Source organism: Hippoglossus hippoglossus, chromosome 24 (genome assembly GCF_009819705.1).
Source record: "Hippoglossus hippoglossus isolate fHipHip1 chromosome 24, fHipHip1.pri, whole genome shotgun sequence".
In the NCBI taxonomy this organism is placed as follows: Eukaryota; Metazoa; Chordata; class Actinopteri; order Pleuronectiformes; family Pleuronectidae; genus Hippoglossus; species Hippoglossus hippoglossus.
In genome coordinates, this window is record NC_047174.1 from 309,481 (window position 1) to 320,000 (window position 10,520).

The 10,520-nt window shown below is 43.5% G+C and overlaps 1 pseudogene; it reads right to left on the bottom strand.

Moving 5' to 3' along the window:
- Positions 1-685: 685 nt before the first annotated feature.
- LOC117758706 lies at positions 686-9,491 on the bottom strand (annotated as a pseudogene).
- Between the last annotated feature and the right edge of the window lie 1,029 nt (positions 9,492-10,520).

A 10,520-nucleotide genomic window follows, 5' to 3' on the forward strand; every position in this document is an offset into this window, starting at 1 on the left:
TTTCTTTAACACAAATGTTTTCTTCATTAATGTTGCATAGGTGTGGATTTTGCCAACTTCTACACTGCCAAGAACTCCATATCCTTCAACTTTGCTAACTACTTATGTGGTAATTTTGGTTTTAGTTATTAATTTAATTATCAATCAGAGTTCCAAATTTGTAGTTAGTACTTTCATGAGATTTAATCAATAAATTGTCTATCTTTTCCCTTCCTTTGAAGGGTGGTGCCCCAAGGTAACTTTAATCAATTAAAGTTATTATTTAATGTTAATATTCTTAATATTAATATTATATATTTTTCTGATAACCAAATTTATTGAATGCCCAAAGGCACACCATTTAATGGTGTCATGCTTAAGGTATCATATGCATAACAATATATTATATATCAATTAAGTTAATTCAAGGTGACAGAAAGACTTGCGTTAGTGTAATTATGTGTGTGTGTGTGTGTGTGTGTGTGTATAAATATATATTGTATCGTAGTATAATGGGATGATACCAAACAAGATTTCATTACTTGACTGGAGGATTCAAATGTCTGATTTGTCTCACTGAAAATTCCAGATTATGAATTGTGGAAATACGTGGATGAATTTCTTTTTCTGATTGTGTGTGGAGGATTGTGGCCGAGGAGGAAGAGGGGATCAGACGGACTGATTGGAAACTCCGTGGTGTGATCCCCGGTTGGTACAGTCCACATGTCCGTGTCCTTGGCAAAGATGCGATCCAACCCCCACAATGGTTTGTGTGTGACTCGTGGTGTAAAGTGCTTTGAGTGGTTGTTCAGTTCTTTAGGCAACAGTGTGACTTCCTTTACTCCGAGCACAGAGACACTGAACCAAACCACACCCTGAACCCAGGGTAGAAAAGATTCGTGAATTTGATGTTGAAGGTGTGGAGGTGTATCGGTGCGTCCAAGGAAACTCGGTAGAAGGACAAGATGCCGGCAAGACAATCCACATACACTCCCACTCTGTGGGAGATGGAGGCCGCGGGGAGAGGGACGAGTGTTTCTGTGTTGTTGTGCCACACAGAATAACAATAATCAGAGCAGCTCAGACACCAGGACTGATCGTTCCCTCCGAACCTGCAGGCCTTTCTGTAACCTTTCCTTCTGATTCCTCTGAGAGTCACCGCGATGTCAACCTGTCCACTCCACACCACCTCCCAGTAACAGCGACCGCTCAGACCATTTCTGCACAGCAGCTGACAGAAGATGTCGAATCTTTCTGGGTCATCAGGGTACGACTGCTGCTCGTTCACCAGCTCCAGCTTCCTGTAGCCGTCAGACAGTCGGAGGTTCCTGTGAGCGGTGATTGGGTCGAGAGTGAGGTCACAGGAAACTGGAGGAGGAAGGAGCAAAGAAGCAGTTCATCATCAAACTGATGTTTCAATGTTTGTTGATCGATTATCAGTGAGTGGTGTTATTGAGGTTTTCCAGTGACACATACTGACAAGAATGAACTTGGATAATAATAATAACTAATAATAACTTGGACTCAGGAGCACGGCTTCACCGTCAGATCTAATCACCTCTCAAACCATCCGACCCATCAACCGATGTCACATGTCCTGTTCCTCTCAGCAGCACACGTTACTTCACACTTTATCTCATACGTTCATCAACCCAAAGACTTTGACTCGAGTAAGTTTGACTCCAACACTCAATCAAGGTTTGGACTCAAACGTCTCTTGTTTCCCTTTTCGTATATACGTCACTTTTTCTAAAGGAAAAGTTGCCCAAGTCAATAAGTCACACATATAACGAATTAGACTTTTTCCTAAACATTATGATCGATCTTTTGCCAAGAGACATAACCCTTATCAATATCCTTTGCTTTTTTTAATACAGGGTCCATAGGAATGTCCTTTGTCTTCTAACTCCTCTCCAAAACGTCTTACTGCCAAACACCATGAAACTAAGTCGTCTTCAACTCAAAACATTTTATGCAGAAACCTGGTAAATACAAATATTTGCAAAATAGGCCAAAGCTGTGCAGCCCAATAGTACCAGACTATATTTGGACATTCTAAAGCTCCTTTACTTTATGGTAAGTGTAGTAGAGACATTCAGATTCTGGTACGTTTATTTTTCCATATGAAGCCTATAAAAAAATTATTGACAAACCAGTTGCTAAAATTTTTCATCGTTTCCAAAAGAATGTCTCATCTTTACATTTACTATATTAGTGACTAAGAGAATCTGCTGACTTGCTAATCCAACCAGGTTCCGTTTTACTGCCTTCTCAGGGGTTCTAGTTCAAATCATGATTCTTCTGGTTGTTTCTTAGGACGAAAGCAGCAGCCGTGTTCCTAACGTTACCACTGACGACCAGAAATAAACACTTGTTACTCATTGTCAACTATGTTTTCTGGTGGTGGCCTGTGTCTTAATGTCAAAGCTACTTATCAAACAGGAAATGACAGAATCAAACTGATGTACGCTTACATTTCCTCAGACCAGGAGTCAGCATCTGCTCTCCACCATTGTCCACCCTGGAGGAGAAAACAGAGTCAGACCAGCGTCTTCTTTTTAACAACGGAAACAATTTAACAACGTTCACTTTTGAATGACTTCCATCACAACAAGAGTTCTTACTCTACTCCTTCGTCTACATTTCTTGTTGGAGTCAGAGGCTGCAGCATTAAACCATTTTTGTAACGTTCTGGAATGTGACTCAAAGTGAATTTGACTTTTTCAATTAATTAATTATTAATTAATCTGGTTAATCTGAAAATGTTGGTGTTCATGTAAACATAGTTAGTGATGAGGAAGTATTGTCCAGACAACAGATGAGGTGCTTCAGGAGCTTCAGGGTTTTCTGTGCTGGAGAGTAACTCCCTCTATACCAGGAGAGTAACTCCCTCTATACCAGGAGAGTAACTCCCTCTATACCAGGAGAGTAACTCCCTCTATACAGGAGAGTAACTCTCTATACCAGGAGAGTAACTCCCTCTATACCAGGAGAGTAACTCCCTCTATACAGGAGAGTAACTCCCTCTATACCAGGAGAGTAACTCCCTCTATACCAGGAGAGTAACTCCCTCTATACCAGGAGAGTAACTCTCTATACCAGGAGAGTAACTCCCTCTATACCAGGAGAGTAACTCTCTATACCAGGAGAGTAACTCCCTCTATACCAGGAGAGTAACTCCCTCTATACCAGGAGAGTAACTCCCTCTATACCAGGAGAGTAACTCCCTCTATACCAGGAGAGTAACTCCCTCTATACCAGGAGAGTAACTCCCTCTATACCAAGAGTAACTCCCCTCTATACAGGAGAGTAACTCTCTATACCAGGAGAGTAACTCCTCTATACCAGGAGAGTAACTCCCTCTATACAGGAGAGTAACTCCCTCTATACCAGGAGAGTAACTCCCTCTATACCAGGAGAGTAACTCCCTCTATACAGAGTAACTCTCTATACCAGGAGAGTAACTCCCTCTATACCAGGAGAGTAACTCTCTATACCAGGAGAGTAACTCCCTCTATACCAGGAGAGTAACTCCCTCTATACCAGGAGAGTAACTCTCTATACCAGGAGAGTAACTCCCTCTATACCAGGAGAGTAACTCTCTCTATACAGGAGAGTAACTCCCTCTATACCAGGAGAGTAACTCCCTCTATACCAGGAGAGTAACTCTCTCTATACCAGGAGAGTAACTCCCTCTATACCAGGAGAGTAACTCTCTCTATACCAGGAGAGTAACTCCCTCTGTACCAGGAGAGTAACTCCCTCTATACCAGGAGAGTAACTCCCTCTATACCAGGAGAGTAACTCCCTCTATACCAGGAGAGTAACTCTCTATACCAGGAGAGTAACTCCCTCTATACCAGGAGAGTAACTCTCTATACCAGGAGAGTAACTCTCTATACCAGGAGAGTAACTCCCTCTATACCAGGAGAGTAACTCTCTATACCAGGAGAGTAACTCCCTCTATACCAGGAGAGTAACTCCCTCTATACAGGAGAGTAACTCTCTATACCAGGAGAGTAACTCCCCTCTATACCAGGAGAGTAACTCCTCTATACCAGGAGAGTAAACTCTCTCTATACCAGGAGAGTAACTCCCTCTATACCAGGAGAGTAACTCCCTCTATACCAGGAGAGTAACTCCCTCTATACAGGAGAGTAACTCCCTCTATACCAGGAGAGTAACTCTCTATACCAGGAGAGTAACTCCTCTCTATACCAGGAGAGTAACTCCCTCTATACCAGGAGAGGTAACTCTCTATACCAGGAGAGTAACTCCCTCTATACCAGGAGAGTAACTCCCTCTATACCAGGAGAGTAACTCTCTATACCAGGAGAGTAACTCCGCTATACCAGGAGAGTAACTCCCTCTATACCAGGAGAGTAACTCCCTCTATACCAGGAGAGTAACTCCCTCTATACCAGGAGAGTAACTCCCTCTATACCAGGAGAGTAACTCTCTCTATACCAGGAGAGTAACTCCCTCTATACCAGGAGAGTAACTCTCTCTATACAGGGAGAGTAACTCCCTCTATACCAGGAGATTAACTCTCTCTATACAGGAGAGTAACTCCCTATATACCAGGAGAGTAACTCCCTCTATACCAGGAGAGTAACTCTCTTTACAGTAGAGTAACTCTCTTTACCAGTAGAGTAACTCTGTTTACCAGGAGAGTAACTCTCTTTACAGGTAGAGTAACTCTCTTTACCAGGAGAGTAACTCTGTTTACCAGGAGAGTAACTCCTTTACCAGTAGAGTAACTCTGTTTACCAGTAGAGTAACTCTCTTTACCAGTAGAGTAACTCTGTTTACCAGGAGAGTAACTCTGTTTACCAGGAGAGTAACTCTCTTTACAGTAGAGTAACTCTCTTTACCAGTAGAGTAACTCTCTTTACCAGGAGAGTAACTCCCTTTACCAGTAGAGTAACTCTGTTTACCAGGAGAGTAACTCTGTTTACCAGTAGAGTAACTCTCTTTACCAGGAGAGTAACTCTCTTTACCAGTAGAGTAACTCTGTTTACCAGGAGAGTAACTCTATTTACCAGTAGAGTAACTCTGTTTACCAGGAGAGTAACTCTGTTTACCAGTAGAGTAACTCTGTTTACCAGGAGAGTAACTCTGTTTACCAGTAGAGTAACTCTGTTTACCAGTAGAGTAACTCTGTTTACCAGGAGAGTAACTCTGTTTACCAGGAGAGTAACTCTCTTTACCAGGAGAGTAACTCTGTTTACCAGGAGAGTAACTCTGTTTACCAGGAGAGTAACTCTGTTTACCAGTAGAGTAACTCCCTTTACCAGGAGAGTAACTCTGTTTACCAGTAGAGTAACTTTCTTTACCAGTAGAGTAACTCTCTTTATGAGGAGAGTAACTCTCTTTACCAGTAGAGTAACTCCCTTTACCAGTAGAGTAACTCTGTTTACCAGGAGAGTAACTCCCTTTACCAGTAGAGTAACTCTGTTTACCAGTAGAGTAACTCTGTTTACCAGGAGAGTAACTCTCTTTACCAGTAGAGTAACTCTGTTTACCAGTAGAGTAACTCTCTTTACCAGAGAGTAACTCTCTTTACCAGTAGAGTAACTCTGTTTACCAGGAGAGGTAACTCTGTTTACCAGTAGAGTAACTCTGTTTACCAGTAGAGTAACTCTCTTACCAGTAGAGTAACTCTGTTTACCAGGAGAGTAACTCTGTTTACCAGGAGAGTAACTCTGTTTACCAGGAGAGTAACTTTCTTTACCAGTAGAGTAACTCTGTTTACCAGTAGAGTAACTCTCTTTACCAGTAGAGTAACTCTGTTTACCAGGAGAGTAACTCTGTTTACCAGTAGAGTAACTCTCTTTACCAGTAGAGTAAACTCTCTTTACCAGTAGAGTAAACTCTCTTTATGAGGAGAGTAACTCTCTTTACCAGTAGAGTAACTCCCTTTACCAGTAGAGTAACTCTGTTTACCAGTAGAGTAACTCTCTTTACCAGGAGAGTAACTCTCTTTACCAGTAGAGTAACTCTCTTACCAGTAGAGTAACTCTGTTTACCAGGAGAGTAACTCTGTTTACCAGTAGAGTACTCTCTTTACCAGTAGAGTAAACTCTGTTTACCAGTAGAGTAACTCTGTTTACCAGTAGAGTAACTCTCTTTACCAGTAGAGTAACTCTGTTTACCAGTAGAGTAACTCTCTTTACCAGTAGAGTAACTCTCTTTACCAGTAGAGTAACTCTGTTTACCAGTAGAGTAACTCTGTTTACCAGGAGAGTAACTCTCTTTACCAGTAGAGTAACTCTCTTTACCAGTAGAGTAACTCTGTTTACCAGTAGAGTAACTCTCTTTACCAGTAGAGTAACTCTCTTTACCAGGAGAGTAACTCTGTTTACCAGGAGAGTAACAGCCTGAACGTTTGGATACAGTTTTTTGTTTCAGACAACTTCAGGTAATTAGTGTGACAAAGAAATTGTGTGTGAGCTGAAGGTGTCTGTGCATACTTAAGACTGTCCAGTCTCCAGTACTGGTCGTCCAGTCCAGCGGACAGTAGCTTCACTCCTGAATCCTGCAGGTTGTTGTTGTTCAGGTCCAGTTCTCTCAGATGGAGGTGGTTGGCACTCAGAGCAGAAGCTAGAGAGGCACAGCTTTCGTCTGTGATCAGACAACCTGACAGACTGAACACAGACGAAAAACGTTTCCTCACAATGATACCAGATACAACTCAGCAGACACTTCATTTGGAAGAAATAAAAATAAATTGAATCCTTCATCAATCGAGCTTCCCACACTGAGCACGAAGGGAAAATGGCCACTGTGTCAATATGTCTACTATTATTAAAATACTTCTTCGGTCCACTACCTTTTTTACATGAAACTTTAAAATAAATGATAATTTTTTGAAAAGCCTCTAGTTTCCTGACCTGAGAGTTTCCAGTTTGCAGTGTGGACTCTTCAGTCCTGCAGACAGCAGCTTCACTCCTGAATCCTGCAGGTCATTGTTACTCAGGTCCAGTTCTGTCAGTCTGCAGGACGTAGAGCTGAGGACTGAGGACAGAGCTTTACAACTTCTCTCTGAGACGGTTACCAGCCGCTCAGCCTGAAGAAGAATATGTGATGAAGAACATGTTTTAGTTGGGACAAAGTTAAATATCACATTGTTGTAACATCATTGTATTCATCCACCTACAGAGCTTTGTTGGAGGCTTTGACCACCGGCAGCAGCCTGAGAAGAGCCTCCTCTGAACCAGAGTATTTCTTCAGGTCAAACACCTCCAGATCTTTTCCTGATGACAGTAAGATGAAGTTCAGAGCTGACCACTGAGCAGGAGACAGTTTCTCTGTGGAGAGACGTCCTGATTTCAGGGACTGTTGGATCTCCTCCTCTAGAGAACGGTTCACTCAGTTCATTCAGACAGTGGAACAGGTTGATGCTTCTCTCCACAGACGATCCTGACTGATCTTCTCCTTGATGTAATGGACTGTTTTTCTGTTTTTATCTGTCCGTTACTTCCTGTCTGTGTCAACAGGCCTTGTAGATGTTTCTGATTGGTCTGCACTGAAAGACCCAGGAGGAAACGGAGGAACAAGTCCAGGTGTCCATTTGGACTCTGTAAGGCCTTGTCCACTGCACTCTGATAGAGAACGTTTAGTTTAACTCTGTCTTTAAAGACTCTGGGTAACCGTGAAGCTGCTTGTTGTTTGGACATCAGATTGACTCCAGAGTTGATGAAGGTCAGATGGACGTGAAGAGCAGCCAGAAACTCCTGGACGCTCAGGTGGACGAAGCAGAACACCTTGTCCTGGTACAGGCCTTTCTCCTCTTTAAAGATCTGCGTGAACACTCCTGAGTAAACGGAGGCGGCTCTGATATCGATGTCACACTCTGTCAGGTCGGATTCATAGAAGATCAGGTTTCCTTTCTGCAGCTGCTCAAAAGCCAGTTTTCCCAGAGACTCAATCATCTTCCTGTTCTGTCGACTCCAGAGTGGATCTGCCTCAGCTCCTCTGTCGTACCTGAGCTTCTTCAGTTTGGACTGAACCACCAGGAAGTGGATGTACATCTCCGTCAGGGTCTTGGGCAGCTCCCCCCCCCTCTCTGGTTTTCAACACGTCCTTCAGAACTGTAGCAGTGATCCAGCAGAAGACCGGGATGTGGCACATGATGTGGAGGCTTCGTGACGTCTGGATGTGAGAGATGATCGTGTTGGCCTGTTCTTCGTCGCTGAACCTCTTCCTGAAGTACTCCTTCTTCTGAGGGTCAGTGAACCCTCTGACCTCCGTCACCCTGTCCACACACTCAGGAGGGATCTGATTGGCTGCCGCAGGTCGTGTGGTTATCCAGAGGCGAGCAGAGGGCAGCAGTTTCCCCCTGATGAGGTTCGTCAGCAGCACGTCCACTGAGGTGGACGCTGTGATGTCGGTCAGGGTCTCTGTGTTGTGGAAGTCCAGAGGAAGTCGACACTCGTCCAGACCGTCGAAGATGAAGACGACCTGGAACTCTTCAAACCTGCAGATTCCTGCTTCTTTGGTTTCAGTGAAGAAGTGATGGACGAGCTCCACCAAGCTGTACTTCTTCTCCTTCAGCACATTCAGCTCTCTGAAAGTGAATGGAAATGTGAACTGTATGTCGGGGTTGGCTCTGTCTTCAGCCCAGTCCAGGGTGAACTTCTGTGTTAGGACGGTTTTCCCAATGCCGGCCACTCCCTTTGTCAGAACTGTCCTGATTGGTCCGTCTCTTCCAGATGTGGCTTTAAAGATGTCTTCTTGTCTGATGGTTGTTTCTGGTCTGTCTGGTTTCCAGGATGCTGTTTCAATCTGTCTGACCTCATGTTCATTATTGACCTCTCCAGTGCCTCCCTCTGTGATGTAGAGCTCTGTGTAGATCTGATCCAGAAAGGTTGGGTTTCCTGCTCTAGTGATCCCCTCGAACACACACTGGAACTTCTCCTTCAAGTTAGACTTGAGTTTCCGCTGACACACTCCAGCTCTTGTTCCTGAGTAAAGAACAAATTAAACCAATGAGAGAAGAGTCAAGTAAAATGATTAATAATAAACAGTTATGTTTGGCTATCAGGGAAAAAACTAATTCAGTAATTACAACACCAAAAGCAGGTCATTGGCTCATATCAAGTAATGATACAATACCTGTAGACATTCGGTTGGATGATTATTAAATGGTAGATTTTGTCCATCACAAGCAAACACCAAGCTGAGCAAGTCAGGAAGTTGATAGTAACCAGAATACTTCTCACCGGGGCCTCAGCCATGATTTGTTTGGTCAAAGGTGAAACAACTCTTGAAAGTGTCTTACTGTTTTTTAGAGAGTTAGCCAGTTCATTTAGCTTCATTCTTCTGAGGAAGTGCACTGTAATCCTCAGAAAGGCCTTTCTGCATCTCCTCCTCTGCTCGTCATCGTCTTCGTACATCATCCCCTCATCCTCAGAGTGGCTCTCTAAGTACGTGTATTCTGAGCAGTCGGGACTCAGAGCCCTCTGGAATCTCTTCAGCTGGTTTTTCATATATTGGATAATGTTTTCCTCTAACTGCTGCAGAAGAATCACATACAAACATCACAAACAGTGCAACATGCACAATGCTTATTTTATGACTCTTGTATATTTACACACCATGAATTTGGAGTCAAGGTCGATTTGATTCTTCTGCAGCGACTGACCACTGAGAACCTCTGGGATTTCCTGATAAATTCTGTGAAGGAAACATTAACACAGAACTTATTCTCTCAGTCACGTCTGCATTCATTGTTAGTGTTGGAAGAGTAAACTACGAGTGTACTCGGCTCCATCAAATACTCTGCTGACATTGTCACTGTTGACAACGTCTATGGGTGCATCCAATCAGAAACCTTCAGATCCTGCTGTGGGAGAGAAGCAACACGTTCAGGTGCTGCGATGGAGGCATCTCCGAGTTAAAGCTGTGTCTTGGTTGACACACATTTTGTAATGTTGTTTGCAGATCTAGCACAGCATGAGGACTGGAAGTCAACCTAACCTTATAAAAAGGGGGACTGGAAGACATATGCTGATTTTCAGGGTGTGACACAGCTAAGCTTTCCCAGGAAAGCTAATACAGAGGTGCTGGGCTCAAGGGGTCATGGAAGTTTGCTCATGAAGTCTACACTTGTTTTGTGGACATGGAAAGAGCTTTTGACTGTTTCCCTTGGAGTGTTTGATGGGCCATTCAGAGTTGTCCCTGGTCATCCCTCCTGGTTGTGGTCTTCACAGACAGGAGCGGGCCAGACAAGGAGAATGTCAGAGTTGGGTAATCTCAAAGACATGTTTCTGCTCATGGAAGATGACCAGAACCTCCAGCAGATATTGGGGTGGTTTGCAACCAATTGTGAAGCAGCTAAGGATGAGTGGCAGAGTTAATGCTTTTGTGAAGGAGTATGGTGGTTTACTCCTTTTGGTTGGGAGTGAGTCGATGCCCCGAGTGAAGAAATTCAATTATCTTAGGCTCTTTAGCACCAATGCAAGTACTACACCGGACCTTTGTGGTGAAGAGGGAGTTTAAATCTGAAGGCAAAACACTTTGGGTAACGAGCAGAGAAA